Source organism: Schistocerca cancellata, chromosome 3 (assembly GCF_023864275.1).
Source record: "Schistocerca cancellata isolate TAMUIC-IGC-003103 chromosome 3, iqSchCanc2.1, whole genome shotgun sequence".
NCBI lineage: Eukaryota > Metazoa > Arthropoda > Insecta > Orthoptera > Acrididae > Schistocerca > Schistocerca cancellata.
Window position 1 is genome coordinate 307,317,039 of NC_064628.1, and position 25,957 is coordinate 307,342,995.

The 25,957-nt window shown below is 41.7% G+C and overlaps 1 protein-coding gene across 3 annotated transcripts in view; it reads left to right on the top strand.

Annotated features, from left to right (window-relative positions):
* The window catches only part of LOC126176702 (uncharacterized), a 194,762-nt gene that overhangs the window by 53,724 nt on the left and 115,081 nt on the right, over positions 1-25,957 (top strand). The gene's annotated exons all lie outside the window — the stretch shown is intronic.

Here is a 25,957-nt window from a genome sequence, read left to right on the forward strand (position 1 = left end):
ACACGACACCATAGAAATCATGGCTCAAGCCACCTGGGTGGATGCAGTGCTTCTTGACTTGGAGAAAGCATTTGACTCAGCACTACACCAAAATTTACTAATGAAAGTCTAGAGTAAATCCTAAGTGCAAGTGTTTTTAGAACATTTCCAAAATGTTTCCATAATGTCTGTCTGGAGTGGGCTATGGGTACCAGCCTAGTTCTCCCTTACCTAGTATGCTGAATAACTAATGAGGGCCTTCAGACACTAACTCTGTAAACAGATATCCCATGACATACCCTCACACACCTGTAATCCTTGCACCACCCCAAAGAATCAGCCACCCAAATATCAACTTGGACTGGAATGATTGATCCAAAACCTTTGATAGGGCTTTGGTTGACTGTCATGTCCAGAAATGAGGGACATCCTACCAAAACCCTTCTCATCCCCCCCTAAAGTTGTATTCCACAGCTCACTCAACCTCCTCAACATCCTTGTCCACCCTATGGTACACCCACTTCTGACCCCCTTGCCATAAGAACCATATCTGTGTGGAAGACCTAGGTGCAAGACTTGTTGACATACCCACCCAGCACTTTCGTTCTCCATTTATGTCTCAAGCTTATCCTAAAAGCGAAAGTAGCCATGACATACCAACTCTGCTGCATAATTGCACAGCTTTTTATGTCATTAAGACAACCAGCCAACTGTCTCCTAGAATGAATGACACTGCCAGTCTGTGGCAAAGAATGAAGTTGACTACCCAGTGACACAAAAGAAGCTGAGCGAAACATGATTGATTTCAATGGCTGCTTTACAACTTAGGTCATCAGGACCTTTCCCTCAACCACTTGGTTTTCTGAATTACTCCAATGAGAATCATCCTTCCAACGTACCCTTGACACCCATAACCCTCTTGACATCAGTATCCATTAACCCATGTCCTCCATCTAACAGTTCACCCTTTCTCTGTCTGGTCACTCCCTCTCAATCCATGTCTCAATGTCACCTTCATATTGCACCACATTCCACTGGCTCTATTACCTGTGCATCACATTCCTAGCCTATACACCTGCCACCTCTCCATCCTGCATTCATAGCCAGCAAAACCTGCTGCCTCTCTCTGAGCTGCTAGCTACCACCCCCAATGCCTCTTCCTATTCGTCTCCCTCTATCTACCTTCCCAGTATTACCCCCACCCCATCCTTGTCCACCAGCCAAAATGCAATCCTGGCATTATGTGTCCAGCCACCACAGGGGGAGAAACATCTTGAGACACCTGATACATGAGAAAAAGAAGTGAAGTCTGGATATAAAGGTCAAGGCACCACTTTCAGGCATGATGCAGAAAAGAACACTGACTACTGCCAGGCATATCTTGAGGACCACCCGCAACAAATGAAATAGAAATTCACTACACAGCTTGCTACAATCACATTTAATGCTTGCATTAGCTACATCATTCTGAGCAGAATACTCAGAACACTACTGAATGCTCATTGGCTGTCAAAGTATGCATGACATAGTGTAGAAAAAGCCTAAACTTGACTGCCGTCATTCATTACTCTAATTTTTGCACTGCTGGGCCGCTCTTATCTATGCTAAAATTGACAGTTACTTTTACAGGTTGCCAGCTCATCTGTTGTGCGATGCACAGCTCCCAGCCACGTTTGGAGTAAATCCATCAGCTGGTAATATAATAATTGCCTGAACTGTTGTGCAAGAGTCCTTTCTTTTCACTGCATCATCAGGATTGCAGTGCTTGGCTTGGCCCATTTTGAAATGTGTAAGCAGCCCTTTTACTGCAACTTGCAAGCAGGTACCTTGGCCCCTGCTGGCTTTGTATTTTTTCTACTACAACTGCAGCTGATTTGCTAGTTTCTGCAGTAAAGCCTGAAAAAATAGTGGCAGTGCTACAATACATTCCTCTTCTTTGGAAAACCTAGGTCTCTACTCTGGACTGGTCTGCAACAGAACTCTGCATACATAGATCACAGTGCACAACAGTTATGATTTTCCTTCTTAATTACTGGTTGGCTTGGACCATAAGGCCCAGAGTGTGCAGTTTACTTTATAGGTTATAACCCTCTGAAATCTCAATTCTCCCAAGGCAGCACTAGTACATTACATTTACTACTCTCACTTTCAACAGGCAGGCAGTTCCTCATAAAATCTTAAAACACAACTTAAAAGCCCTCCCCCTCCTCCCCAAGGGGGTCTACAACCCTTTTGTGGATACATGCATGGCAATCATGGGACCCTGAGCTGGTGCAGCTCCCTTTTCTTTCTGGACAGCATACCTTCCTTATCCACATCCTTCCCCATCTCCCATCCCCCCCTCCCCCCACCTCTTCCCTTCCCCTTCTCACTCTTTGAGAATATGTTTCATGCCTATGTCCAGAGATGGATGCTTGTTACTGTAAGACATAGTTTCTCTTCTTTGCTCTCTATGCTGTAAAGTCTCTGTCCTCCCTATGTCCTTCTCTTTTCCTTGCCTCTTCTCTTTACCCTCTTCACCACAGCGGCATTTGCGACCCCTCTTCTTTACTTTTCTTTGTTCCTCCCTTTCTCTTTCTTTCCTCACTGTGCGTGTTTGAAGGCTGACCCACACATTCCCATGCATAGCTTGTGATGTTGTAACACGTAATCCCCTGCTCCTGGTAGACAGGTAGGACACATATGTGCCCCCTGGTAAAGGCCATGCCCAGGGAGGGGTGATTAGCTGAGCTGATACCTTCCGAACGTGCCGATTGGTCCCTCTGTCCATTTATTGGGAGGTGTGAACAATCACCTAAGGTGGGAGTGCCCTCAGAGGGGGGCCTCCATGAGGAAGGAGCACACCATTGGAGACGACAGTAATCATTGGGGATACTTTCGGAATGATTTCCTCTACATCTAAAACTTCTGCTCACAAGCAAAAGTTAGATGAGTCGCAGCCATGGACAATTCTTCCATCACTGCCACAGTTCCTAGTTGTTTCTTGGTCTGACGAAGGTCAAAACTTCTCCACCGTCAACCCTTTCATTATTCAGAATGGTGTCAACGCAACTGCAGGTCCTGTAAAGTCTTGTTCCCAATTGCGAAATGGCACCTTGTTGTTAGAGATGATCAGTGCCCTCCAGGCACAAGAACTGCTGTGAACTCCACTGCTACACACCTGTCTGGGTGGAAGCACACTGCACTTTAAATTCGCCATGAGGGATGGTTTATACATGCTCACTCAATGGATTGTCCAATGAGAACATTCAAAAGTACCTGTCTGACCAGGGTGTAATGGCTGTACATAATCATGAAAAGGGTTGACAAGGTCCTGGTACCAACCCGTACTCTCTTCTTGACGTTTGATAAAGATCAACTTCCAGCTAACATTAAAGCGGGATATGAGATAATTTCAGTTCACCCTTACATCCCCAACCCTACGTATTGCTATCAATGTCAGCAGTTTAATCATACCAGCCAGTCGTGTTCCAATCTGGCCAAATGTGTTACATAGGGTTGTCCATGAGGGTAATTGTCCACCTCCATCCCCTCATTGCACCAACTGTATGGGTGACCACGCTGTTTCCTGTAGGGATTGCCCTATTTTCAAAGATGAACGAATTATTTAGGAAATCAGAGTGAAGGAAAAGGTGTCTACATTTTCTGCACATAAGTTATTCACCAGTCAAAAGCCCAATGTGCCCCAGCAGGTAAATATAGCACTGTCCTTGGATCTCCTTGGCCTACTAAGGAGGTAGCCACGCAGACTTGCAATCTCACCTTTAGTGCCACGGTCATCAGATCGGCCAGTGCAAAGATCACCCATTCAACCTCTCCACTATCACCAGCTCACTCTAAGGCTCACCCTTCATCGGCTCCTGCTAAATCATGAGACCCAAAATTGAACGCCCAGACTTCCAAAACAGAGCCTACTTGCGAAGAATTTTTATGTACCCTGACTTTACAACCATTGATTCCTCCCTGATCTCAATGTCCTGTTTCGAAGAAGGCTCATAAGAAACAAAGTTCCTCTCCTTCTCCACCATGGCATGTCTCATCTACAGCACCACCCAGCGGTAACCACCCTTGGCCAACTTCCATGTTGCCGAGGCACACTGCTGGCAGCTGATCAACCGGCCGATTGCTGGTGGCAGGAACTGCCCCAAACAACCTATGGATCAGGATCTTCTGCCTTTGACTGAATGCTGTTCCACAGTGTCTGCTGCAAGCTCTCAGTGGTCATTGAGCTGACAGCAACCTTGGTGAGATTCTTCCCTTTTCTGTCCACCCTGTGTCAATTATCCATTGGAATATCCTCAGAATTTGAGCCAATCGGGATGAACTGTTGATCCTCTTATGATCCTACTTCCTGGTAGTCTTTTGTCTTCAGGAAACAAAGCTGTGTCCCCACGATTGCTTTGTTTTCCCTCACTTCCAATCAGTCTGGTTTGATCTCCCCTCTGTTGATGGCACAACAGCACATGGGGGACTTACGATTCTTCTCCATCATACTGTCCATTATCACCCAATTCCCTTAAACAGTTAATACAAAGCTGTCGCTGTCCTCCTTTCCCTTTCTGGATACACTTTCTCTCTTTGTACCATATATATTCTGTCATCCAGGCCAATGGCAAGAGCTGATCTCCTTCATCTCCTTGGTCAGCTCCCGCCTCCCTATTTGCTCGTTGGGGACTTCAATGCTCACCACCCGCTTTGGGGATCTCTGCACTATTGTCCACGAGGCTCTCTATTGATTGGCCTCTTCCACCAAGTGGATCTTGTTTGCCTCAACACTGGGGAACCTACATTTTTGTCTGTCTTCATGACAAATTTCTCTCATTTGGTTGTTTCGGTTGGTACTGTTCAGCTAGCTTGGCACTTTGAATGGTTCACTCTTGCTCATACACACTTGAGTGACCATTTTCCACATATCCTTCAATCACAGCCAAAACTGCCATCTATGCGCCCACGATGCTGGAAGTTCTCCCAAGCCAATTGGACACTTTTCTTCCCTCTAGCGACATTTGATGATTGTCACTTTCCTAGCATCGACAATCAGGTCACTCATGTTATGGAAGTTATTCTTACAGCCATGGAACATTCAATACCTCGCACCGCTGATTTGCCCAGGCAACCCCCCCCCCCCCCCCCCCCCCCGCCCCCCACCCTCCTCCCAGTTCCTTGGTGGAATGAGAATGAGGCATGCCATGATGCAATATGCGAGCAGAGATGTGCTCTTCACTTTTTCATCCACCATCCTAAGTTGGCTAACTGTATCCACTATAAGTAGTTATGTGTGCGGTGCTATCACATCATCTGTGATAGCAAGAAGGCAAGCTGGGACTTCTTTACCAGCTCCTTTAACACCTTCACTCACTCATCAGTAGTTTGGAGTTGGATTCGACAGTTAATTGGCATGTCTAGTTTCTCCCTGATCGCTGGGCTCACTGTCATGCATGATACCTTAGTGGACCCAGTTGCAATTTCTAACTCATTGGGTCAACACTTTGCTGGGATTTCGAACCTTTCTCCTGAAGAAATGAGCAGTGGAAGTGTAACCTTTTGCTTTCTCCTCTCAAAATAGCAAAAGCTATAATACTGTTTTCTCTATGCAGGAACTCCAACACGCACTCTCTTCTTCTCGCTCTTCTGCCCCAGGACCGGATGGCGTCCACATCTAAATGTTGCTGCATTTATCATACCATAGTCTGCGTTACCTCCTTTGCCTTTATAATCGAATTTGATCTGACAGTACCTTTCCCAGAAGATGGCGGGAAGCTATCGTCATTACTGTTCCAAAAGGTGCAAAGGACAAACATCTCCCCTATAGCTGTCGCCCCATATCTCTCAAGAGTGGTGTATGTAAGGTTATGGAGCATATGGCAAATTGCCGTTTAGCCTGGTGGCTGGAGTTCTGACACCTTTTAACACCTGCCTAATGCAGTTTCCAAAAGCATTGTTCTGCAGTTGAACATCTGCAGAGAGCATACGATACCTGTTGGAAGACAGGCATCCTCCACACACTGTTCTCTTGGTGCTTTCAAGGTCAGCTACCCCATTTTATTCATGAATTTATGACAGAGTGCACCAGTGTGTGCGTGAACACTACTCTCTCCCGTACTTTCTCCCAAGAAAACGGGGTGCCCCAGGACTCCCTGCTAAGTGTTGTACTGTTTGCCATCACCATAAATCCAATTATGGTTTGTCTCCTTTCCTTTGTCTCAAGCTCCCTCTTTGTCAATGATTTTGCTATCTACTAGAGCTCTGAACAGACAAAGGATATCTCGATCGCCCCACTCGTGGAGCATCGAAACCGGCTTCTGCTTTTCTCCCAGTAAGACAGTCTGTGTAAATTTTTGGCATCATACGGAGTTTCCTCCATCTTCCCTACATCTAGGCTTCATCGACCTTCTGTTCGCAGGTGTTGCTAAATTCTTGGGACTTATGTTTGACAGAAAACTGTGCTTGTCCTCCCTCGTTTCATATCTTTCGGCTCGCTGTCTGCGACCCATCAACACTCTGTGTTCTGAATGCTACCTCGTGGGGAGTGGACCGAGTGGTCCTTCTCTGCCTATATCATGCCTATTGGACTATAGAAGCATAGTTTACTCCTCTGCATGGCCCATCTATTCTTCGGCATCTTGACTCTGTTCACCACCATGGATTGCGTTTAGCGTCTGGAGCTTTCTATACCAGCCGTGTGGAAAGCCTTTATGCTGAGACTGCTGAACCTCTATTGTCCTTCTGAGTCATTATGCTAGTCATCTGTCTTCTATGACTGATCATCTGGCCCAAGCCCCAAATTTTTTTTTTCCAGGCTGCCCATCCTCTCTACCACCACCAACCAGGACTCTGCTTCTGTCAACTGCTACAATCTCTTTCCTTCCACTTTCCTAAAACTTTCTTGACAACGAGGGGTACGGCACCAACTTGGCTTTGCTCCCGGACTTGCCTCCTGCTCCATGACCTTTGTCAGCTTCTCGAGGATAGTACCCCTCCTCTCGTTTATCATCGGGCATTTGCTGCTCTATGTGCACAAATGGAGGATGCTCTATTCATTTTAACTGATGGCTCAAAAACATTTGGTGTTGGGAGTGCCTACATTGTTGGTGACACCCCTAATAGATTTCAGCTTCCCGACCAGTGTTTGGTTTTTACTGCAGAGCTTTACACTGTCCTCCAGGCTGTCCAATACATCCGTCACCATAAGCGGATACAGTATATTATATGCTCAGATTCGCTCAGCTCTCTCCTCAGCCTCCAAGCTCTTCATCCTGTTCACCCTCTGGCCCACTGGATTCAGGACTGCCTCCACTTGCTCCACTTGGGGAGTGTCTCTGTGGCATTCCTCTGGAACCCAGGGCACATTTGGTACCCACAGAAATGAGGCAGCCGATATAGCGGCCAAGGCTGCAGTCTCTCTTCCTCAGCCCGATGTTCACATGTTTCCCTTAGCCAACCTACAGAGTGTTTTATGTCATTATGTTGTCTTTTATGGCACACACATTGGTCTACACTTCCCGATAATAAATTACGGGATGTGCAACCTCTTCCCTGTGCTTGGACCTCTTCCTCCCAACCTCATCGTCTGGTGGAGGTAATTTTAACTAGACTCCGGATAGGGAAATGTCTTTTTAGCCATTGACATCTTTTAAGTGGCAATCCTCCCCCACTTTGTTCCCACTGCTCTCAACCGTGGATGGCGAGACACCTTTTACTTCAGTGCCGCTATTTTAATTCGTTACATGTCCATTTACAGCAGTTGCCTGATTTAGCAGATGACATGCACTCAGCTGATCACGTCCTCAAGTTTTATCAGTCAGTGAGACGACATCGGTCATTTGAAGCTCTTTTTTGGGGTAAAACAACCCCCACCTTTCTATGGTAGTTTTCTAAGATTTCCTTCTGTTTTTAGTTTCCCCTCTTTTTGAGATTCGCTCCCATTGCTGCTGATTTCCTATTCAGTTTCTTACCATTCCCTAAGCCACAGAATGTGTGCTTATGACCATAGCAGTTTTGCGCCCTAAAACTATAACAAAAAAACTTAAAACAGCTAAAATCACCTTATCTAGACATGCCTTTATTGAATCTCTTTGTGTCATTTAATATCTCTTATATGTCTAAAGGATCCTATGCCGTGCTCTTCAGCATTTAACAACTTTTATACTAATAAACATATTTCTTATCACTACTTGTATTATTATGTACATGATCACAAGTACTTCACATTTTCTGCCCCCCCCCCCCCCCCCCCCCTCAGCCTGTTTTCTCAGTCTGGGACCCATGACCACTCCTGATTGCAAAAACAGCTCTTTTATTCCCATGTTTTCCCAGTTTTTAGATTTCAGCTACCCTTATATACCTTGTACTGTGTGTGTTTTAACTTCCTCATTTTATAGTTTGACTCCTCTCCACTTTTAATGGACCCTCTCTCTTCCATGTGTAACTGTGGACTCACAGGACTGATCACCTCACCGTGTAGTCCCATACCCCATCAATCAATCAATCAATCAATCATCACTATCTGCCCCTCTTTTGGTACCTCATGCCCAGTCAGTGATCAGTTCTATTGGTATCTGCACTACCAAGGAGTTGATCAGGTGAGTGGCTGTCCAGCTAAGGCAGATGGAAGTTGGACAGAATAGTCAGAGCTACTATGGTGTCAGATATGGTGACACTGTCACGGCCATATGATATTGTTTCTCTTGATAGTGTGGCACATGCTAGAGCATCTGTTCCACTGAAATACATCCTTCTTGTGTCACTGTGAGCTGTTTTTTTTGGGGGGGGGGGAGGGGGGGGGAGGGTAGGTTGGTTTCAACGTTTTATAGAGTGGCCAATACAACTGCAGCTGCATTACATTAAGCCCAGTAATTCCAGTCACAGTGTCTGACAGCTGAAATGTTGCTCCTGTTATCTCATTAATTAACAGCAATTTGCTGTAAAGTTCAAACTGCTTTGTACCTGTGGATCTCCTTTGTTAATAACAATTTGGCACCACTGCAGTGGTATGTTCACAGTAAATTCAGTGCAGCCATGTTTATGGGATGTAAGACTGAGACTTCAAGATGTCATGTGGACAACATTGACCATCCATTTTGCCTAACATCATCTGAAACTTGCATGTGTCTGTGCCACCCCTAATCACTTGGGTCAGTCATATTGTAATACGTTCTTTCTGACAGCACTAGAGTTCCTCTACTTTAACTCTTGAGTGCCTATCCCCTTTCATATCATCAATATTGCTCCTGTTCTTCCTTCTAAAAGTTTCACTAAAGTTCCCCAAAGCTGTCACCATTCATAATCAGGGACTGAACCAACACACACAGCTGTTCTCAATCCATCCTCACCACCACTGTTGCCATATGATAGAATATCAGTAAATTCTCCTTGCTTGGCTCCACGATGAGTCCCAACTCCACTGGTAGCTCCTCTTTCACCTTCTGTAAATCAGTCAGATACTGCCCTGGTGCTAGCAGTGCTGAACTTAAGTTAGTGTATTGCATGGTGAATGGGTTCCTGCAAACTTGTCATTCCCACTCATGCATCACTCTTCCCATTCCCATCACTCTTCCCAAGGTATTGTTTAGCTCCCTAATGTTGTCTGCAGTTCCAAGTATCATTTTCAGTAACCTACCCTCAGCATCTAACCATCCCTCTTGTGTTGTTGCAAGGTGTGTGGCACCCCATCTATTGCTTGTTGTATTTGTCTCTGTAATTGTTCACAGACCTATGCGATTTCTCATTCTCCCCATATTTCTCTGAATATACTTTTGCTCTCAGCTTCTCACTCTAATCTGTGACTGTTAGAACACATCGTCTGATCTCCTCACCTTATTTCTCATCTCAAAGGCATTAAAAATTAATCTCAGATCCATAAATGGCTTGTAAAAACCACATCCTCCTGCCTGGTAAAAAGCACTCCACTTTCTAATTGATCACTTCACAGAACTCCTGCTCCACTTTCAATGAAGAACTGAAGCTCTGCCCCAATTAGAATTCCTCCCATCCTTATCCCTGGTGTACAGTAACCTGGAAACAGGGAGCTACAATAACTCCTCCTTCCCCCTTAGAAAAGGCCTGCCATCACCTGACACAATTCTTACACATTCAGTGATCATAAGTCACACAACTCACACTATATCCTTTCCACAACCAAGTGACCTCCAATAACCTTAATGTTAATTAATTTCACAATTACAATACAAAATAACACAATGGCTCCCTCTATTTCTTCTTAACCCATATGGTATTTCCCACACAGGTCAAATATGTTCATGTTCATCCTTATCCTTACTACTTTCCTCCTTTTTCTTTGCTCTGGTTGCTGATGACAGTGCCAATGAATCTTGACTGCCTTAAAATGGTCATAGGCATTGGACCTAAACTATCATTATCCTAGTTAGTAACTGAAACTTGATGTTGACTGTTGGTGATGGGTCCTTCACTTCATATGGTCCCTGGTACCATGTTAGAAACTTTTTTGTTTTACTCTTAGGGGTATAAGTGGTTCAAATGGCTCTGAGCACTATGGGACTTAACATATGTGGCCATCAGTCCCCTAGAACTTAGAACTACTTAAACCTAACTAACCTAAGGACATCACACACATCCACGCCCGAGGCAGGATTCGAACCTGTGACCGTAGCAGTCACGTGGTTCCAGGCTGAAGTGCCTAGAACTGCATGGCCACACCGGCTGGTGGGTATAAGTGCCTGACAACATGAACTTTTTCCCTACCCTATAGTAAGGTAATTTTCTTGTGTTTTTCCCCACTACCTCTTGCTAAGCAAGGCCTTTGGTATTTGCTTTCTTCACATGCTTCCATATCTCCCTATGTGTCTTGCAAAGTTGCAAACTGCCTCCCTGTCATTAGCAATTTTTGGCCTGATCATACCGAAAAGTGAAGACACCTTCTCCCATACACTACATCATATTGGGATGGTCCATTACCAGTGTGAACCTTTGAGTTTTAAATTGCCACGACAAGTGACTGGTGTGAATCCCAGTCATTATGATGAGAGTTAACACAGTAATTCAGCATCCTGCCAGTAGCATGATGCACACACTCCATTCTGCCATTAGTTCACAGGTGCAGTGGACTAGTTTTTAATAGCCTGAACCCCTAGCAAATGACTATCATTTCATCAAGTCCAGCATGAAATTTGCCCCTTGGCCCATAGTTACTGTTTTAGGCAGGCCAAACATGAGCAACCAGTTGTTGACCAAAACGTACATCATCATAACTGCTTGATTATTTGGGATGATGATCATTTCCATGTACCATGAAAAATGGTCAATAATTGTTAAGACATATCTGTTTCCTGCTGGGACCTGATGAAATGGATCTAGAACTCTGTCCTTACCACCTCAATTGGCTTAGTTGCCACTGGTAACCCTTGTCATGGTATTCACTTATGGTTAAAATTCACTTGCTGTGGACCCTGCGAACAACTCTTTCTCTTGGTCTATGTCTTCCTTCATCCACCTCCATCCTGCTACTCTTTGATCTCCATGCATGTGTTCATATGTTTCCCTCAATGCTTTCCCCTTATGCTTAGCTGGCACTGCTATGCTTGGCCCCAGTCTAGCTCCCTTACGTAACAAGCAATGACACATGCTGAGCTATGGCTGCATGCTACACAATTTGCAGTCAGCATTAGCAGCTTGAGCTGCTTGCCATTTGGCATGACAATCTGGTTAGTGCCTGTACTACTGCTACCCTTCTGTTCAATCCATCTGTATTTCCAAGCTTCTTGCCTGGCATATGCACAGCTTCATAATTAAACTCTGTCAACCTCAGCACCCACCTTGTGAAACTGCTAGAAGGGTCTTTCAGCCCCTTAACTAATTTAGAGCTGGATGATCAGTCACCAATTTGAAATTTTTCCCACATGAATAGCACTGAAAAATCTATATATACACTGGTGTCTCAAATTAAAAAAACCAATGGAAATTTTGCAATGCTGCATGTATTTTTCCACAAAACAGTATAAACAAGTGATAATAAAGCAAGAACGATGTAAAGAATACATAACATAAACTGCAATATGCATATCTTTAGACAAAAATGTTCTGTAGTTTCCCAACTGATTTACACACACACATTCCAACAACTGGTTAATGTGTTCAGTATGTAGTATGATCACCTCTGGCAGCAATACAGGCTTGACAGTGATTGGATTTGCTATGAATGATGTCATCAATCTCATGTTGAAACAATAATGCTCAGTATTTCTGCAGAGAGCTTGCAAGTCTTGGAGGGTGGTTGGTGGATGCTGACAGGATGCAACCCACCCCCTAATAAATTCGACATGCTCTGTGGGATTAAAACCAGGAGAGTGAGCAGACCACACTATGCATGCAAAATCTTCCTTTTCCAAGAAAACATCAACCACCTGTGCTCCGAGGTCGAGCAGTGTATCATCCATCAATAAACAATCTGGACTCACAGAACCTCAGATTAACCACAAGAGGTCCAAAGATCTCATTGCAACACTTGACAGTGGTTAAACATTACTGATTCACCTGTACAATTTCATGAAGAGGTATTAGAGTAGTAAACATTATCCCTGCCCCACTATTAGGAATACTTCTCAGTATAATTCTCTTTCCATAATGTTTGGTCTCACAATCATGTTCCCTGTTCCCTCCAGATGTGAATCCATTGAGAATCACTTTTCAGACAAAATTGGAACTCATCTGTGATAAGAACATTGGCTCACTGTTTGACAGTTCAGGTGGCATTTTGACGGCTCCTCCCTAGATGTTCCCTTCTGTGAATGCACATCAGATGTACACATCCAGCAGGTCTCCAATAACAAAGGCCATGGTGATGAAGCCCTCTATACACCATTTGCCTTGATACAACATGCCCAGTGGATGTTGTGAGATCAGATGCTAGTTGCCATGCAGTACTAAGGCAGTAATATCGTGCCCTTACAGTCAAATAAAGGCACTCTTTCCGATGTCACACATGGTCAACACTGCCCTGGTCTTGGGGATGCAGTTTTGATTTCTATAAACTGCCACCACATCCAAGAAACAACAGAATGATTTACATTAAGCCACTGGGCCACAATAATTTGTAACTGTCCTGCTTCCATTTTTCCTGTGGCCCTCCACAAAAGTGAGTCTGATGAGAATCTTTTCTGTGCCATACTGCACCATCTGTGACAGTGCACACTGCAGTTGTACCCTTATTCAGTTGTCATGAAAAATAAGCCACAGGATGTTCTTCACCATCTACCACCTGAGTATAACACACCCCAGTGCTTGATTGTAGGAATCACACGACAGCACTCTATCTGTTTAATAGCCTGAGAAGATCAACACCATACTGCAGTCCCCAACAGTCAGTCTTCCCTTCTCATCCCATCTAGTAAGTCTCCCCTGCCTGTACATTGTTCCTGACATCACTATTTCTCAAAGGAAATGGCCATTTTGCACATGACAATATTCCTTCAACCAGATTTCTTCCTCACTATTTTTAACACTGGTTGGCCACCTATTTTATATTTATATCTGTTCTTGAGCTTGTCACTGAATGTTGTTGTATAAGAAACTGCATATTGTTCTTAGACCTAGTGATTAGTTTCCTGGTTTGACAGCCTTCACAGCATATAGAAGAAATTCTGGCTGGTAGTTTGATTTCCAAATTGGCCCTAGAACCTACTTGTATACACACATGATTAGATTTGCCCTATAAAACTGCAATTATTTAATTATGCATTCATGGTGTCGAAGTGGTATCAATAATAAACAAAAAAAATGAAACACTAGCACTTGAGATATTCATACGAAAGTAAATTTATTTATTTATTTATTTATTTTTTTGAGTAACCAGTCTTCTGACTGGTTAGATGTGGCCTGCCCCAAATTGCTCTCCCGTGCCAACCTCTTCATCTTGGAATAGCATATGCAACATATGTTCTCAATTATTAGCTGGATGTATTCCATCTTTGTCTTTCTATACAGTTTTTGCCCTCTACAGCTCCCTCTAGTACCATGGACATCATTTCCTGATGTCTGAATAGATGTCCTTTCATTTCATCCCTTCTCCTTGCCAGTGTTCCCCACATATTCCTTTCCTCTCATTCTGTGCAGAACATCTTCATTCCTTACCTTATCAGTCCACCTAATTTTTAATGTTCGTCTCTAGCACCACATCTCAAATGCTTAGATTCTTTTCTGTTCCAGTTTTTCCATAGTCAGTGTTTCACTATCATACAATGCTGTGCTCCAAACAAACATTCTCAGAAATTTCTTCCTCAAATTAAGCCCTATATTTGATACTAGTAGACGTCCCTTGGCCAAGAATGCATTTTTGACAATGCTGGTCTGCTTCTGATGTGCTTTCTCTGTCCATCATTGGTAATTTTTCTGTCTAGGTAGCACAATCCTTAACTTCATCTACTTCATAACCATCAGTCCTGATGTTAAGTTCTTCGCTGTTCTCATATCTGCTACTTCTTATTACTTTTGTCTTTACTTGATTTAATCTGTCCATATTCTGTACTCATTAGACTGTTAATTCCATTCAGTAGATCATATAATTCTCCTTCACTTTCACTCAGGGTAGCAATGTCATCAGCAAATTGTATCATTGATATTGTTTCACCTTGAATTTTAATCCTACTCCTGAACCTTCCTTTTATTTCCATCATTGCTTCTTTGATGTACTGATTGAACTGTAGGGGTGAAAGACTACATCCCTGTATTATCCCATTTTTAATCCAAGCACTTCATTCTGAGTCATCCACTCTTATTATTCCCTCTTGGCTCTTGTACTTCCTATATATTCCCTATCTCTCAATATAGCTTACCCCTATTTTTCTCAGAATTTCAAGAATCTTATACTATTTTACATTGTCAAATGCTTTTTCCAGGTTGACAAATTCTATGAGAGTATCATGATTTTTCTTTAGAGTTGCTTCTGTTATCAACCACAACGTTATAATTGCCTCTCTGGTGCCTTTATCTTTCCTAAAACCAAACTGTCATCTAACGTATCCTCAGGTTTCTTTTCCATTCTTCTGTTTATTATCCTTGTCAGCAACATGGATGCATGAGCTGTTAAGCTGATTGTGTGATAATTCTCCCACTTGTCAACTCTTGGAGTCTTTGGAATTGTGTGGATGATATTTTTCCAAAAGTCAGATGGAATGTCGCCTACTAACATATTCTACATACCAAAGTGAATAGTCATTTCGTTGCCAATTCCCCCAATGATTTTAGAAATTCTGATGGAATGTTACCTATCCCTCCTGCCTTATTTGCCTCCAAAGCTATCTTAAATTCTGATTCTAATGTAGGATCCCCTGTCTCTTCTAAATTGCCTCCATTTCTTCTATCACATCAGACTAATCTTCCACCTCATATATACCTTCAATGTACTCTTTCCACCCATCTGCTCTCTCATCTGCATTTAACAGTGGAATTCCCATTGCACTCTTGGTGTTATGACCCTTTCTTTTAATTTCACTGAAGGTTGTTTTGACTTAACCATATGCTGAATCAGACCTTCTGACAATCATTTCTTTTTCGATTTCTTCACATTTTTCTTGCATCCATTTTGTATTAGCTTCCCTGCACTTCCTATTTAATTCACTCCTCAGCAACTTGTATTTCTCTATTCCTGAATTTCTCAGACATTTTTGTGCATACTTCCTTCATCAATCAAGTGAAGTATTTCCTGCATTACCCATGGTTTCTTTGCAGTTTCCTTCTTTGTACCTATTGTTTTTCTTTCCATCTTCTGTGACTATCCTTTTAAGAGAAGTCCATTTCACTTCGACTATATTGCCTACTGAGCTATCCCTTATTGCTGCATCTATATCCTTAGAGAACTTAGTGTATCTTGTCACTCCTAAGTACATCTGTATCAAACTTCTTTGTGTATTGATTCTTCCTGATTAATCTCTCAAACTTCAGCCTATTCTTCATCACTACTACATTGTGATCTGAGTCTGCATCTCCTCCCAGGTATGTCTTACAATCCAGTATCTGATTTTTGAATCTCCGTATGACCATGACTTAATCTAACTGAAATCTTCCCGTATCACCTGGCCTTTTCTAAGTAAACCTACTTCTCTGCGAAAAGTGGAGATCCCAGTGGCCCTGAGACACCAGAACTCTCCAAGCAATGTGCTGCAGAAATTATGTCAGTGGATCCACTGATGCCTCAGCCAGTGGCAGAACATTATCCTGGATGATAACATGCCCCTCTAACTAAGGGCTCACCTTCAGAGGACATCATGTTTCCAAGTAGAGAAGGAATTAGCATATTTCATCAAAAAATAAGATGTATTAGATATAAAGTTAGTGAACTGATTATAGATGTTGACTCTGAAATTATTGGTATATCAGAGCCCCATTTATATAATGTGACAACTCGGGTGCTTCCTTTACCAGGATACAGGTTAGCTGGCTGTTTTTCAAGGAGTTCCTTGTGGGGTGGGGGAGTGGCTGTGTACGTAAAAAAACAGTATTCCATTTGAGTCTATACGCATATCACGGCACTGCACTGAACAGATATTTGAATGTTGTGCAGGGGCAGTTGAATTTAGTGAAACTAAACTTCCAATTCTTGTTGTTTATAGGTCCCCTAACTCTGATTTCAGAGCATTTCTGCTCAAGCTAAAGAGGGTTCCTTATTCACTTTGTAGGAAGTATTATATGTGCTGACTTCAATATAAATTTTGTATATGATGGTGCAAGAAAAAGGATGTTGGTAGATCTCCTAAATTTAATGATCTGATGCAGATGGTTTTTTCCAACTAGGGTGCATGTGAACAGTAGCACAGCCATAGACAATATTTTTATTCATTCTTCATTACTAGATGGGCATTCTGTTAGTAAAAGGGTGAATGGCCTTTTAGACCTTGATGCAGAAATTTTAACACTAAAAGGCTTTTGTATTCAAACAAATGTCACATATAATTACAAACTTTGTAGGAAAGTTAATCCATCAGCAATAGAGAGTTTTTAAACGCTCATCAAGGAACGAGAGTGGCAGGATGTTTATAGTGCCAATAATGTAGATGACACTTATAATGCTTTCCTTAGCACATTTCTCATGCTCTTTGAGAGTTACTTTCCATTAAAATGTTCTAAATGGGGTGCTAGGAATAAAAGGCAGCCCAGGTGACTGACTAGTGGGATAAGGATATCATGTAGAACAAAGTGGGAATTATGTCAAAATGTTAGCAGTAGTCACAATTGAGCTACAGTAGCCCATTACAAACAGTACTGTAAGCTGCTTAAAAATGTTATTAGGGAGGAAAACAGTACGTGGAATGCAAATAGAATAGCTAATTCACAGGCATAAAATTAAAACCATATGGTCAATTGTGAAGGAAGTGTCTGGTGAGCAGCACAAGGTCGATGATATAAAGTCAGTTCATAGTAAAAATATTTGTTACTGATGAATCAGATATTTTTACGGTATTTAACAGTCATTTTCTGAGCATTGCTGGTGAATTACATAAAAATATTGTTTCTACAGGGAATTATATAACTCTTGGCAAATGCCTTTCCCAGACTGATGGCCAAAATACTCATCTGTGATACAGACAAGGGGGAGATCGAGTCAATAATTAAATCACTCAAGACTAAGGACTCTCATGGAATGTCTAGCATAATATTAAAGTACTGTGCTGCAAATTTTAGCCCTGTATTTAGCCATATTTGTAATTTTTCCTTTAGGAATGGTCAGTTTCCTGAACGATTAAAGCACTCAGTAGAAAAGCCACTTTATAAAAATGGAGAAAGTGGTAATGTAGACAATTTTAGACCTATTTTTAAGCCATCAGTGTTCGCTAAAGTTATAGAAAAGGCTATGGATGTAAGGACAATTGATCATTATATGTTGCACAATTTGCTATCAAATGTACAGTTTGAGTTTAGAAGTCATTTAACAACTGAAAATTCCATATTATCTTTTCTTTGTGAGGTATTGGATGGGTTAAACAAAAGGTTTCAAATGCTAGGCATATTTTTTGATTAACTAAGGCGTTTGAGTGTGTTGATCACAAAATATTGCTTCAGAAGTTGGGCCATTATGGAATACAGGGCGTAGCTCACAATTGGTTCACCTCTTACTTTAACAATAGACTGAAAGGTCATTATTCAGTGTTGAAAATGGCTGTGATGTGGGGTGTGAGTGGGGTAAGGTTAAGTGGGGGTGCCCCAGGGATCCTGTTCTTTACTTATATAAATGATATGCCCTCCACTATTATGCGTAACTTTAAAATATTTCTGTTTGCAGATGACACTATCAGGGCTTGGTTCCAAATAGTGCAGTTCATGATGTAAGTCCATGGCTTGTAGATAATACTAATAAACTAAGGCTAAGTCACAGCAAGACTCAGTTTTTACAGTTTCTAACAAACAATTCAACAAAACATTCCGTTTTCGTTTCACAGAATGAACATATGATTTAGTGAAACAAAACAGTTCAAATTTCTAGGTGTTCAGATAGATATTAAACTGTCATGGAAAGCCCACATTTAGGATCTTGTTCAAAGATTTAATGCTGCCATTTTTACTAGTCAAACGGTATCTAAAGTGAGTGATCATTTGACATGAAAATTAGTCTATTTTGATGATTTTCATTCACTTATGTCATATGGAATTATATTTTTGGGGAACTCTTCCCATTCTAAAAGGATATTTTTGGCTGGGAAACGGGCAGTTCGGGCAATAAGTGGTGTAAGTTCACAAACCTCTTGTCGACCTCTGTTCGCGAGTCTGGGTATTTTGACACTGGCCTCTCTATATATATGTTTCTTACTCTCATTTCTTGTTAACGATATTACCTTATTCCCAACAATATGCAGCTTTCACTCAGTTAATACTCGGCAGAAATCAGATCTGGATTTTTATCGACTTCTTGTGCAGAAAGGTGTGCATTATACTGCGGCATCCATTTTCAATAAGCTACCACTAGAATTCAAAAATCTTAGCAGTAATCTATGCACTTTCAAATTGAAACTGAAGAGTTTCCTCATGGGTCACTCTTTCTATTCTGTCGAGGAGTTCCTTGGAAAATTAAGCTGATTCTTGTTGTATTGTTGATTGTATTTACTTAAACTTATGGCTTTACTTTTTTTGGGTTTGTAGAAGTTTTATTTTTATCTGTTGTTGCTTTTATGTTGTAATTTCATGTATTGACACTTTCCGTGAACTTGGAGATTTGCTCCGGAACTTGAGGTGTAAATGGATGGATGGATGGGTGGGTGGGTGGGTGGGTGGGTGGATGTGGTGGTGGTGGTGGTGGTGGTGGTGGTGGTGGTGGTGGTGGTGGTGGTGGTGGTGGTGGTGGTGCAAGCCATCCCCTCTTCCTCAGGCTCCCCCTGTTGGAAGACAGCACCCTGCTGGACTCCAGATATTGCTGCAGCCATTAGAGATCACAGGTGGGGGTCTACAACACAATAAGTGGCACCCTTCACTGTATTACCTCATTGCCTTTAAACAGCTCCATGTCCACATCCGCTGCTTCATAAAATGACAAAAGCAAGAATCCTGGGAATGGTATGTTTCCCCCATTGAATCATGTACCTCTCCATCACAGGTGTAGGCAAAGATCAGACACATCTATGGCTTCCAATTTCCTGCAGGTGTAGCAAGTTTTTCCGTAGCTGGTGCCATGTGTATTGACTCAGGCACTGTCACCAAACATTTTTGCTGGGCATTATGCTCATGCATCTGCATCTGAGAACTACCACCCTGCCTTTTGACTCATTAAACATTGGGTGGAGCAAATGCCATCTGGAGCCATATAATGCTCCATTCTGTGAGTGGGAACTCTTCATTGCCTTAGTCCATTGTTCTGGTACAGCCCCAGGGCCAGACCACATCCACAACCAAATGCTGAAACATCTCTCAATGGATTGCCAATATCACATCCTTGCCCTGTTTAATGGGATCTGGAATGAGGGTGAGTTACTATCTCTCTGGTGAGAAAGTACAGTGGTTTTGGTACTGAAACTGGCTAAGAACCCCATAGTGATGGACAGTTAATACCCAGTCAGCCTGACTGATGATCCCTCTAAGTTGCTTGAACACTTGGTGAGCAAGCAGCTGTGTTGGCTCCTTGAGTCTCGAGGCCTTTTGTCTGCATCTCAGGGCTGTTTTCACAAAGGTCTCTCCACTGCTGATAATTTGGTTCACCTGGAATCTACCATCCAGACAGCTTTTGAACCTCATCATTCTTTTTCAACCCATTATTGTCTTTTTCAACTCACAGAAGGCTTATGACATGACACCTTCATAAACATCCTTCAAAGTTTTGGCATGTCCCTATCGGTCGATAGTGCAACAAGGGTTACTACAATAACTGCATCAGTAATTGACCATGTGCCCACAAATATGGACAGGGAAACATGTGATGTAGCTGTAAAAGATCTCAATCAGACCATCTCTGTCAAATAACAGTAAAGTCAGGCATTGAGTCATTCCCTAAACTACAAGCCTACAAATGATAACTGTCAGAAATCAAAATTTAAGATTTTTCAAAAGAACTAGAAAAACAAAGCTGGGATGAAGTGTATAAGAAAACAAATGTGAATATGAAATTCTGTAAACTTTCCACACTCTTTAAATTTAACTTTGAAAAGGTATTTCAAAAGTATGCATCTCTGTATCAACATATCACAAAAACAGATGGATAACAGCTGGTATTATGCTCTCCCAAACACTTAAACACCTCAGTTCCATGAAAAAGATTTGCATTGATCCAGAATTCTTAAATTTCTATCGTAGATACAAAAATATCTATAGGAAGGTGCTGATTTCTGCTAAAAGGTTACTTAATGACAAAATAATATATAATGCAGAGAATAAAAGCAAAGCAATCCAGGATGTTATAAAAAAGGAAATGGGGAGAGGCAAACAAATCCAGAATAACATACTGCTAAGGGAGGGAGACAAGGTAATAAATGATCTGCAACACTTAGCAAACTATGTAAATGAGCATTTTCCAAGTATTGCAGAGAAGTTACAGCAAAAATTCCCCAAAACAAATGTAACACCTGTAAATAATGTTGCACTAAATACAATGATGTTACTTCCAACCTCAAAGAATGAAGTACTGACTGTACAAAAACTAAAAAATAAAGTGTCAGTAGGCTTAGATGAAGTACCAATGTGTGTACTGAAACAGTGCATAGGGATTATACAAGGCCCCTTAACAAATATAATAAATGAATCCTTCACATCAGGGACTTTTCCAGAGCAGTTAAAACAGGCAAGAGTTATACCTTTGCTTAAGAAAGGTAATGCAGAAGACATAGAAAATTACTGGCCCATTTCCCTGCTGTCAGCATTCTCAAAAATAGTAGAAGCAATTATGAAAGACAGATTAATGAATTACCTGAATAAATACAATCTTTTAAGTGAATCGCAGTTTGGTTTCTGAAGTGGCAAAAGTATGGAATCAGCCATAGTAGAATTCTCAAAAGTTGTACTTGATGCTCTTGATAAAGATGACTGTGTTACAGGCACATTTTTGGATCTTTCCAAGGCATTTGATATAGTCGACCACAAGATTCTATTAAATAAATTAGAAGCATTAGGAATAAGAGGGGTAGCTAATGACTGGTTTCAATCATACCTAATAGATAGGGTACAAAGAGTAGAGGTAACGCATACTTCAAATAGATCCAAACATTTAGTAAAACAAAATACATTAATATAGGGGTTCCTCAAGGTAGCATATTATGGCCAATACTGTTCCTGATATACATCAATGACTTTCACAGTAGTGTTACTCATGGTGAAAAAAATCTCTTCACTGATGACAGCAATATTATAGTCACTGAGAAAACAAGAGAACTTCTTGCCAAGAAAGCAAAAGAAACCCTCAAGGAAGTTTGATTGGTCAATAAGCAATAAAGTGACATTGAACATAAAGAAAACTAATGCCTTGAGTTTGTTTTAAGAGGAAAAATGACAATATTAAATTAAATGTAGATGGCACCTCTATAGACTGTGTAAAAAATGCAAAATTTCTAAGAATGAATATTGATTCTCAGTTGAAGTGGTGTGAACACACAAAGGTACTTGCAAACAGAATGTCATCAGCATGTTATGCCCATAGAATCCTATCATCAGTGTGTAACATGCAGCGTCTTCTAGTTACATACTATTCATATGTACACTCAATTCTTAGCTATGGCTTTGTGTTTTGAGGAACAAATACACAAAATATGAACACAATTTTCAAACTCCAGAAAAGAGTCATAATAATAATAACCAAAAATACCAGTAGAGCTCATTGTACAGATCTGTTCAAAACAATGGGTTTTTAACTGCTCCATGTGAATACATTTACCAGTCAGTTGTACACATAAAAATAACATTGGTAATTACTGCACAAACAGCTCTGTCCATGACTATGTAACAAGAGCTAGACTCAACTTACATTAAATTCAAAACAGCATTTTCTACCAAGGAAGAAAACTGTACAATAAATTACCAGAAGAGATTAAAGAAATTGCAAAAATACACTTATTTAAAAAGGCAGCTGAAAAGTACCTGTTATGCTATACATTTCATACACTGAAGGATTATTTAGATAAAACAGAGTAGGGGTTTGGTAAAAAAAATGGTGTGTGTGTGTGTGTGTGTGTGTGTGTGTGTGTGTGTGTGTGTGTGTGTGTGTGTGTGTATACCTGTCCTTTTTCCCCCTAAGGTAAGTCTTTCCGCTCCCAGGATTGGAATGACTCCTTACCCTCTCCCTTAAAACCCACATCCTTTCGTCTTTCCCTCTCCTTCCCTCTTTCCTGATAAAGCAACCATTGGTTGCGAAAGCTTGAATTTTGTATGTATGTTTGTGTTTGTTTGTGTGTCTATCGACCTGCCAGCGCTTTCGTTTGGTAAGTCACATCATCTTTGTTTTTAGATATATTTTTCCCACGTGGAATGTTTCCCTCTATTATATAAATAGATAAATAGATGATTATTATTATTATTATTATTATTATTATTATTATTATAAATCATCCAACATTCCACATAACACCTTCACTTTGTTTTTTTCTTCTTCTTTCCTTTCTAGAAATACTTAGCCCCCAAGCTATGCATAGCACAATACTAACACCTCTTCCTCTTTCTGAGTGCAACACATCTCAGTCATTATGGAGGGATACTGACTTAGTTTTTCAGGATAGCAAATGGGAAGTTTTGGTACAGAAAATGGTGTGTGTTAATAAGTTATTTGTAAAAAAAGTATTGTATACCAGGAGTAAATCTAATTATTGTCTCTAACTAGAAGTCTGTAAATTTATGTGAATACGAATTAGGTTATTTTAAATTGGTCTAAGCTTGTAAATACCTTGACATGTCCTGTATCCTTGTAAAAAGATATCTATGGATGAATAAAGCTGCAGCTACTTCTTCTTCTTCTTCTTCTGCTACTGCTACTACTGCTACTACTACTACTACTACTACTACTACTGCTACATGGTATCACCACATCCATTACATGAAAAGGGTCTCTTTGGATGCACTACCATTTTTTGTAAAGAACTTCCTGTCACACTGTGTGGTCTGGATTCAAGTGGGTGTTTCAGTCAGTAACACCACCCCCCTCCCCATATAAAAGAGAATGGCATCCCACAGGGCTCTATCCTGAGTGTCCCCCTCTTTTTGGTGGCCATCAATGGTCTACTGGTGGTTAAGGAGTCTTTGGTATCATCCTTCTTATATGCCAATGATTTTTACTTTCATTATTGATCCTCCAGTGTGGGTGTTACCGAGAGTTGCCTACAGGGTGCCACACGAAAGGCACAGTCATGGGCTCTCACCCATGGCTTTGTTTTCAGCTGCCAAGACTCATGTCATGCTCTTCTGATGCCATCATACTGCCCACCCACATCCAGAGCTTTACCTAAATGATCAGTTACTTCTTGTAGTTGAGACGCTCAGACTTTTTGAGACTGACTTGGATTCCCAGCTGATGTGACTTCCCCATCTTCACCAACTTAAGCGAAAGTGCTGGTGACATCTCAATATACTTCACTGACTTAGTAATACTAACTAGGGTGCACATCACTCTACCTTTTGGCACCTCTACAGAGCCCTGATTCTCTCCTGTCTTGATTATTGGACTCTTGCATATGGTTCAGCCTCACCCTCTGCCTTGTGAATACTGCACCCTATTCATCATTGTGTGGTCCGACTTGTGACAAGAGCCTTCCATACCAGCCCTGTGAGCAGCCTACTAGTCAAGGTTGGAGTCCCTCTATTACCTATAAGGTACCACCAACAGTGGCTGGTGAATTACGTTACACAAACTTGTAGCTTCCCTGAACATCCAAACCGCCATGTTCTTTTCCCTGGAAGGGTGTTCCTCCTCCCGCAACAGCAACCCAGAACTGCATTTACAATCGCTACTTGCATCCAGTGTCACTGTTTGTAACTGTAACTTCTTCCACTGTCACCTCTGGTCACAGAGACATCGCATCTGCCTCATGGCTTGTACACCGACCTCAGATTTGTCTCAGCCTCCTTTGATCAAAAAGATTCCTTTCAGCTCATGATTTTTCACCACCTGTTCTTAGCTGTCCTCGAGATGTATCCAGGTTTGAAGTGGTATTCACTGAAAGGCCCAACAGTTTACAGATGAACAGGTTTTGCTTACACACATGCATGATGCAGTGAATTCCACTCTCTGACAAATGGTTGTAGTGTCTTCACTGCTGAACTGATGGCCATTTAACTAGCCCTTAGCATGTTAGTTCATGCACTGACAAGAGTATCCTAATCCATAGTGACTCTTAGCAGCCTTTAGGCTAAAGATCAGTGCTACTCTCCTGACCCACTGGTTACAGCTATCCAGTATCACGTTTCTGACCTCCATCAAGCTATGGCCTGTCATTTTCATTTGGATCCTTGGTCATGTTGGGATTTTAGGAAGGAATGAGCTGACAGGTTGGCCAAGCTGGCCACCAGGATGCCGATTCTGGAAATGGGAGTCCCAGAACCGGACCTTTGGTCATTTATACACCATTGATTATTGGATGTGTGGAACTCGGGATAGTCTGCTCTGATCTCCCTAAACAAACTGAAGACAATTAAGGGGACAACAACACCGAGGTAGTCTTTTCTGTATGCCTCTCGCAGGGAATCCACCATCTGTCATCTCCCCATTGACCACATTAAGCTGACCTATGGCCACATTCTCCAACATGCGACACCTCAATGCTGGTGTGCAGCCCTCCTCATAGGGCCCACTTACTCATAAATTGCCCTAATTTGACAGCTTTGAGGTGGCATCTTAATCTTCCTGATGCACTACCTCAGGTGCTAGCAGATGATTGGTTTGAATGACTTGTCCCGACTGGTCTTTCAATGACTTGTCCCGACTGGTCTTTCAATGATTTGTCCCGACTGGTCTTTCAATGACTTGTCTGTGCCATCTTTCTTTTGGGCTTTTATCTCTGTTTTTTCTTCATTTTAATTGTTTTAGTTACACTTAGGCATTCCAGGATTTGCCTTTCACTTCCTTCCTTTGCTGACTATTTCCCAAACCTGGCTTTCCACTTAATAGATGAAGGGACTGATGACCTTGTAGCTTAGTCCCTTTCACTCCAACCCAACCAACCAACAGTAAATGCCCATCTTCAACCATAAGTTGACTAGCAGCTTCATATTATCTGCTCTTAACTGTGGCATCTCATCAAGTAAATACTGCATTGCATCCTGTTGAACAAAACACTTTGTCCCAGATTCTGTCATTGTGGAGCCTCTAGCATCAGTACACAAATAAGTTCAGCACAGTCCCAATAGCTCACACACTTACAATTATAGTACAACAATTTAAACTCTATGCTTTACCATGAGCCGTTGTGATTATTGCCCCTAAACAAGACACATCAGCTGGCTCTAAAGGCTTGTTTAATGTGACCCTAAGTTTTGATGACACTCCTGCTTCAGCCACATCTCTCTGTTGATTGAAGTAGAAACAATCAGTTCATTCATTCACTCACTCCAC